The sequence below is a fragment of the Pongo pygmaeus genome, chromosome 1 (assembly GCF_028885625.2).
Source record: "Pongo pygmaeus isolate AG05252 chromosome 1, NHGRI_mPonPyg2-v2.0_pri, whole genome shotgun sequence".
Classification (NCBI taxonomy): domain Eukaryota; kingdom Metazoa; phylum Chordata; class Mammalia; order Primates; family Hominidae; genus Pongo; species Pongo pygmaeus.
Window position 1 is genome coordinate 67,651,182 of NC_072373.2, and position 8,858 is coordinate 67,660,039.

Consider the following 8,858-nt stretch of genomic DNA (forward strand, 5'->3'; position numbering starts at 1 on the left):
GCTGTCTGAAAGCCTTCATGGGAAGACAGGCTGGAGATCAATGAATGGAAATTAAGAGAAGGTAGGTTTGCCTCAGTGTATCTCTGTCATTGAGGATTTCCAAGCAGAAGCCAGATGAAGAAGAAGAGGAAGGGAGTGATGAGAAAGAGAAAAGAAAAGGAAGAAAAAGAAAGAGGAAGGAAGAAGAGGAAGAGGAGGAGGTCAGCATTTATTGAGCACTTCCTATGTACCAGGCATTGTTTTAAATAAGCTAAATATATTATCTTATTAAAATCTTACAGTATCACAACCTAGCATCAGGGGAAGCCCAGGCCAGCCCAGTTACGCCCACTGTGGGTTGCGTCCTACCTTTCACTTGCTGTTGGGAGGGTTAGTGTGTTCTTGCAACCCCTTTATTCTACTCACCTATGCAGGTTTTTAAAACTTCAGCTCCAAAAATGGGCAGAATTTTCCTTGATTATATTGGCAGTACCCATTTGTTTTCTCGTGCAAGCTGTGATATAATCCTGACCAATGGCTCAGAACTCAACTCATCTCTACTAGGTGCACAGGCACCACTAGCAGGGCGTTTCTTTGTCACAAAGTATTTAACCTGCAGTATGGTGAAGTTCAAGATCAGATCATGCTCACTGGCTGCCACATGGTTCGAGATGTGAGCTACAAAAACCGCAACAGCCAACTGGGATGGATCTGTGAGTTTGCCACTGAAGACAGCCAGCATTATAAGGAAGGCTGTGTGATTCTGAAATGTGCTCTAGTTGGAGAGAATGAGGGCTTTGAGAAGCATGTACCATTCAATAACTCTTGGAAGAAAATGAGCTCAATCCATCTTTTTCCAGGTTTCCTTCACTGAAAACAAAAATCTGCTTATTACACACACTGCCAACTTAGTATCAGAGTCAGGTTCATAAACTGCGGAACAAGAGGTTGTGAGAATCTAAGATGGAAACTTTCTTTCTTTTTTTAAAAAAAATTTTGTATTTTCCATGTAATAGCAGAGTGTGGAAAGAATATTATGCAGATGTCATTAATTTTTCCCTATGTTTACATCTTAAGGCAGAAGAGTCTGTCTGCAACTATGTGATGGGCTGTGTAAAGAAAAAGTCTGGGCTATTAGAGTGGAAAAGTGTGTTTTATATAAAATTTGAAAGGAAATATGTCAAGAGCATGGGTTTTTAACTTGAGCTTCATTTTAAACTTATTTTTTAAAAACCCAATTATTTTACCTAATTCGCTACCTTCAGAGAAGAGATCCAAATCTGGGCCGAGCACTAAGGACTCAGTTTTGGCGTGACCTGTGCTGGCCGATGTGCCATATTCTTGTTGGAGATGAACCATAGCATTTTCCTTGCCAGTCTTGACCCAAAGGTATCACCATTCCAGTTATTTATCACCATGTAATTGGTGTTGATTGGAAACTTTTTGTGAAATGGGGCAGAACTGCTTTGTTGTCTTTTTCTTTGTAACAAGCATAGTAATATAAATAAAGTAATAGTTGGAAAAAAAATCTTACAATATCCCTATAAAGTATTGAGGCACAGAGAAGTTAAATAAACTGCCCATATTTACAGGATTTGGGATGATGGGGCTGAGACTTAAACCCAGGAAAGTCTGTTTCCAGATCCTAGGCTCTAAACCACTACACTCTTTGATTTATAATGCAAGGAGATTCCTGTATCCAGCAGGAGTTCAGGTGTTATTATTTCTGAGCTTCCCTCCAACTTAGATCAGTCAGGCTCTTTCCAGGGCTAAGATGGTTGGTATCCGGTGCCATTCAACAGTTATGGAACACTAACCATTCAACACGCTCTGAGCTGGGCACTAGGGGCATTCAGATAAATAAGACAAGACAGTCCTGTAATAGACAAAGGTGCAGGGAACTTCTATGATCCACAAAGACAGAATCACAGTCTTTCCTCTGAGAGTTGGCAAGCTTGTAAAGAAGGCAGTATTTGCTTTTGAAACACCCTGCTCTCACCTTAGCTCGTTTTGTCACCACACTCTCCTTTCCAGTGTCAACCAGCAAACCCACAAACTTCTCACTGTTGAGGGAGGGTTCCTGACCGTATAAGCACTAAGAAGGCTGAGCAGCAGAGTGAGCGTGTATATAACCAGGCAAACTTGTTTTCAAGGCTCAGCTCAGCCACTGCTGGGTGGAATAAATCATGTGTTTAAGGCAAAGCAGCCAGAGATATTAGCCCCCCTCCGATACCTGCCAGTTAGGACTCATTCTCCCCACTTCACCTAAAGCTATCAGATCTGCACAGGAAAATAAAGAAGTATTGTGTAATCTGTGTAATCATTCCGAATTCTATAAACATGGGCAGTATATTTAACTTCTCTGTGGCTCAGTACTTTACGGGACTATTGTAAGATTTTTTTTCCCCAACTATTACTTTATTTATATTACTATGTTTGTTACATGGAAAAAGACAACCAAGCAATTCTGTCCCATTTGAGAAAAATATATAGGTACACACACACGTACATATCTATATATGTGTATATAGATATGTATGTATGTATGTATGATTGTCCTGTAGCTAAAGATATTTATTGAGCCCTTGCTATATACCAGGCAGCATTCATGAGCTTTATCCATCTTAGTTCATTAAATCCTTATCATAACCATGTTGGATCAGTGTCATGACAGCTACATTTTACAGATGAGAAAATGAGACACAGAGAAATAAAGCAAATTGTTCAAAATCACGGGGCTAGTAAATAGGGAGTCAGTTTAGCACATAAACAATACTGTTTCTGTCACTAAAATAGAAATTTGAGGCACTGAGAATTAATAAATTAGCCTGAAAGCCACAGTAGGGCAGTGAGACAGTCAGAATGCCACCTGTTAAGTGTGTTCACCATGTAGGGGCCTGTTTCTACCACTCCTGTATCTCCCAAGAGGACACAGAAAAGATCCTCGGCAATCCTTCCTCCAACAAACATGGCTGTTGGTGGCTTTGTGTAGTGATATACATTCCTCAATGTCTATGTATGCTCATGTATATATAGGTTGGTGCAAAAGCATTTGCAGTTTTGCCATTGAAATTAATGGTAAAACTACAATTACTTTTGCACCAACCTAATACTTGCTTTTCAGGGTCCCAACTGCATAAAGGCTAATCCCTCTGCTCATCCATTTTTAGAATGTCAGAGGCTAATCGCTTCCAAAGAAGTGATTCTTTGCGTTCTTTGCAAAATGCAGAGAATATACAAAATGCATATTCTCTGCATTTTGCTCCAAGCATTGATCCATCAATTGCCTTTGCTCTTCATAGAAGTGAATCAGGACACTGGAGATACACACGGTGCCAAAAGCCTCTGCCCCTAAGGAAAGAAAAGAGGAACATTGGATTGTTCCCTTCATAATCTGACAGGCGCTTGAGAAGAAAGAGCCCATATTTAATATGGTTAATGCATTTTGACTTTAGAGAAATAACATTTTTCATAGAAAAAAGGTAATATATTTCAAGAGTAAGAAGTCATACTATCAGATGAGAAAGTTCAAAGTATATCCATGAGACAGGAACTTAAATTCTGGACTGATTGTACTTGTATAATCTATAGCAGGTAATTAAACTCCATGAATCTCAGCTTTCTCATCTATGAAATGAACCGAGTTTTACAGATGAGGAAAGTTTGTCTGGCAGAGCCTCACAATGCAGTAAATGCTAGTTTATGTTTCAGTAGTCAGAAAGAGTAACGGGCAAAAAAGCATATTTTCATATTTTTCTCTCTTTTTTTTTTTTTTTGACATGGAATCTTGCTCTGTCTCTCAGGCTAGAGTGCAGTGGTGCGATCTCGGCTCACTGCAACCTCCACCTCCTGGGCTCAAGTGATTCTGCTGCCTCAGCCTCCCAAGTAGCTTGGATTATAGATGCACACTACCGCGCCCAGCTAATTTTTCTATTTTTGGTAGAGACAGGGTTTCACCATGTTGGCCAGACTGGTCTCAAACTTCTGACCTCAGGTGATCTGCCTGCCTCGGCCTCCCAAAGTGCTGAAGTGATTGCTTTAGTGTCTATCACCCAGAGACGGAGTTAATGGAGTTGTAAGACTGCCTGAAAAGATTCTCTGAAACAAAGCCTCTGGCTTCATACAAAGCATCTCAACTCACGTTAAAAAGTTCAAGGAAGTAAATTTTCAAGTCGAAATTGTAGAACTTTTAGAAAAGAACCTACATCCAAATTCCTGCCATTTGAGGATAGTCAAAAATTTATTAGACTCAAAAAGCATAAATCATAAAAAGTTAAAAATTGATATATTGGATTTCATCAAAATTAAAAGTTTCTTCCCTTTGAAAGACATCATTAAGAAAATTAAAAAGTAAGCCAAATACTGGGAGAAAATAGTACCAATTCATATATTAACAAAGGATTTGTATCCAAGACGTATGCAGAACTCTTGTAACTAAATCATAAGACAATCCAGTTAAAATGGACAAAAGACTTGAGCAGACATTTTACGGGAAATATATGAAGGGCTCCTAAAAGATGCTTAACATCATTAGATAGATACACATACATTAAAACCATTCTGAGATACAATACATATTTGTTGAATTACTAAAATTAAAAAGACTAACAAACTGTATTAGTTTCCTATTGCTGCTATAATAAATCACCACATACTTACAACAACACAAACTTATTGTCTTATGGTTCTTGACAATAAGAACCATAAGGTGAGACATCTGAAATGGGGCTTATGGGGCTAAAATCAAGCTGTCTGCCGAGCTGCCTTCCTTCTGGAAGCTTTAAGAGAAAACCTATTCTTTGACTTTTCTATTTTTTTTAGTGGCTTCCCTCATTCCTTAGCAGATGACCACATCACACTGACCTGTTTTCATCCTCACATCTCCTCTAACACTTCTGCCTCCACCTTCCATCTTTTAAGGACCTTTATGATTATATTGGCTCACCTGGATAATCTCTTCATCTCAAGATCCTTAACCAGGCTGGGCACGATGGCCCACACCTATAGTCCCAACACTTTGGGAGGCCAAAGTGGGAGGATCACTTGAGCTCAGGAGTTCAAGAGTAGCCTGGATAACACAGCAAGACCCTCTGTCTACAAAAAATAAAATAAAATAAATAGCTGGGCATGACAGTGCATACCTGTAGTCCCAGTGGGAGGATCGCTTGAGCCCAGAGGTTGAGGCTGCAGTGAGCCATGATTGCACCACTGGACTTCAGCCTGGACAACACAGAAGAGTTCTCTCTCAAAAAAATACTAAAAAAAAAAAAAAAAGAAGGAAAAGAAAAAAAGATTCTCAATCACATCTACAAAGTCCCTTTTGCCATGTAAGGTGACATATTTACAGGTTTTGGGGATTACAACATGGACATCCTTTGGGAGCTATTATTTTGCCTACTGCAAATATCAACTGTTGGTGAGAATGTTGTGATGGTTAATTTTATGGGTTAACTTGACTGGGCTAAGGGATGCCAAGATAGCTGGTATAACTTTTCCTGGTATGTCTGTGAGGATATTTCCAGAAGAGATTAACATTTGAATTGGTAGAAAGTAAAGAAAATCACCCTTCAATGTGGGCAGGCATTGTTCCATCCATTGAGGACTCAAATAGAGCAAAAAAAAAAAAAATAAATAAGGGCAAATTCACACTCTCTGTTTAAACTGGGACACCCATCTTCACCTATCTTTGGACAAGAGTACTCCTGACTCACTACTGGCTTTCTTGGTTCTCCAGCTTGCAGACAACTTCTTGCCCTCTGTAATTGTGTGAGCCAATTCCCATAATAAATTATATACATACATAGAATCTCCTATTGGTTCTTTTTCTTTGGAGAACTTTGATTAATACAGATGTAGAATACCGGGGACTCACACTGCTGGTGGGAACATAAAATGGTACAGCTATTTTTAAAAGCTATTTGCCAATTTCTTAAAAGTTTCTTACCTAACCACCCAGCAATTTCACTGCTAGGTATTTACCCGAGAGAAAGGAATACATATATCCACACAAAGACTTGCACACACATGCAACTTTATCATGTCCACAACCTGAAAAACAACTAAAATGTCCATCTACAGGTGAACAGATTTTAAAAAGCTATAAGATACAATATTATATTATACTCTAATAAAAATGAACAAACGATGGGTATATGCAACAACGTGAGTGACCAAAACACCACCAAACACAGAAGAGAGAGAACATATTGTGTGATTCTATCATATAAAATTCTAGAATAAGCAAAATTAACGTGTAATAACAGAATCACTTGGGGCCCAAGTGGACTGTAGACAGGCAAGAAGAAATTCTTGGGGTGATGAAAATGTGCTAAATCTTGATTGCAGTAGTAGTTACATGAGTGTATTCATTTGTCAAAACTAATTGAACTCCATCCAACAAAGGAGTGCATTTTGTTGTATGTTAATTATACCTCAATAAAGTTCAATATTTTTCTATTCTGAGAAGGATATTAACTGCCCTCTCCGATGAAGCTAAATAACTTCAGGAATTTCTTCCTGTCTAGCAAGAATTGCTTCAGGAGCCATTAGGCTCCGTTTCCTCTTACTTTGCTCTCAATTGAGGTTAAAAAAAAAAAAACTCTATGGAATTTGGATCTCAAAGAGATATCTGCACTCCCATGTTTCTTGCAGCATTATCTACAATAGCTAAGGTGCTTAAGCAACCTAAGTGCCCATCAACAGATGAATGGATAAAGAACATGTAGTATATATACACAATGGAATACTATTCAGCCTTGAAAAATGAAATCCTGTCATTTGCAACAACATGGATGAATCTAGGGGATGTTATGCTAAGTGAAGTAACAGGCACAGAAAGACTAATATCACATAATTTCACTCATATGTGGACTCTAAAAAATTTGAACTCACAGGCCAGACGTGGTGGCTCATGCCTACAATCCCAGCAGTTTGAGAGGCCGAGGCAGGTGGATCACTTGAGGTCAGGAGGTCGAGACCAGCCTGGCCAACATGGTGAAACCCCCATCTCTACTAAAAATACAAAAAATTAGCTAGATGTGGTGGTGCATGCCTGTAATCCCAGCTACTCAGGAGGCTGAGGCAGGAGAATCGCTTGAACCTGGGAAGCAGAGGTTGCAGTGAGCTGGGATCGCACCGAGACTGCATCTCAAAAAAAAAGTTTTTTTTTTGAACTCATAGAAGAAGAGAGTAGAATGGTGGTTACCAGGGGCTGGGAGGTTGGGGGCAGGAATGGGGAACTCTTGGCCAAATGGTACAAAGTTTCAGTTAGACAGGATGAATAACTTCTGGAGATCTCTTGTACAGTATAGTAACTATAATTAGTAATAACATATTGACTATTTGAAAATTGCTAACAGTAGATTTCAAGTGTTCTCACCACAAAAATTGATAAATGTGTGAGATGATTGCTATGTTAATTATTTAATAATTTCAGTATGTATACTTTTATCAAAACATCATAATGTACACTGCAAGTATATATAGTTTTGTCAATTATACCTTCATAAAACTAGCGGTGGTGGAGAATGGCTCCTCAACAGTCTTCAAGTGCTGTAAGGCACTTAGCCAGGACCTAAGTTCCCTGAAAACCATTCCTCCAGGAGGCTTCCTCAAACCGTAATTTGCCCCTGTGAATATGCCCATTCTCCCTACTGTGAAGAGCCCTAAGTTGCTCACAATTGGAGAAATGACTGAGCCAAAACAAAGGGATGAGCTGCAATGTGATCACAAATTTGGAAGGAACCCTGATGGACTGTCTCATTCTGATTTGTTCTGCTTTCTCCAAGCTGGGTCTGTTTTACTCAAGCAATTGAAAAATGTCCATGAAATGCCACATGCTATGCCTTGAATTAATTATGACAACAGCTCTCATTTATTCAGAACTTATTCTGTCCCAGTGGCTGGGCCAAGTACTTTATGTGCATTGTATATAAATTAATCTTCCTAGCAACCTCATGAGACAGATACTATTACCACCTTCATTTTATGGATAATGGATTAAAAGTCAAAGTGGTTAAGTGACTTCCTCTTTGTCAGTGGAGAACCGGGACTAGAATCCAGGGTTTTACAACTGCAGAGCCCATTAAACCATTGTCGTATACTGTTGATCCTTGTTCTCACAGATTTCAACATGTTGGGAGGATGACATAGAAACCTGAAACTAAGCATACAGGGAGTGGGCTCTAGCCTATTTGAAAAGGCTCTGGAGGGCTGAGCGTGGTGACTCACATCTGTAATCCCAGCACTTTGGGAAGCCAAGGTGGGAGGATTGCTTGAGCCCAGGAGTTTGAGACCAGCCTGGGCAACGTGGTGAGACCCTGTCTCTACTAAAAATTAAAAAATTAGCCCAGCATGATAGTGCATGCCTGTAATCCCAGCTACTAGGGAGGCTGAGGCGAGAGAATCACTTGAGTCTGGAAGGTCAAGTCTGCAGTGAGCCTTGATCACACCACTGCACTCCAGCCTAGGTGACAGTGAGACCTTGTCTCAAAAAGAAAAAAAAGGAAAAGGCCAGGCACAGTGGCTCATGCCTGTAATCCCAGCACTTTGGGAGGCCAAGGCTGGCAGATCATGAGGTCAAGAGATCGAGACAATCCTGGCCAACATGGTGAAACTCCATCTCTACTAAAAATACAAAAATTAGCTGGGCGTGGTGTGTGCCTGTAATCCCAGATACTTGGGAGGCTGAGGCAGGAGAATTGCTTGAATCCGGGAGGCGGAGGTTGCAGTGAGCCGAGATTGCCCCACTGCACTCCAGCCTGGCCACAGAGTGAGACTCCGTCAAAAAAAAAAAAAGAAGAAAAGGCTCTGGAAAAACCCTTTTCTACTCTCCCCTCTCTAACCTGTGCTTTTTCCACCCAAGCATCCTAGGCTTTTGT

The 8,858-nt window shown here is 40.0% G+C and overlaps 1 pseudogene; it reads left to right on the forward strand.

Moving 5' to 3' along the window:
- The first annotated feature begins 437 nt into the window (after positions 1 to 437).
- LOC129037288 (protein yippee-like 5) lies at positions 438 to 853 on the forward strand (annotated as a pseudogene).
- The last annotated feature ends 8,005 nt before the right edge of the window (positions 854 to 8,858 follow it).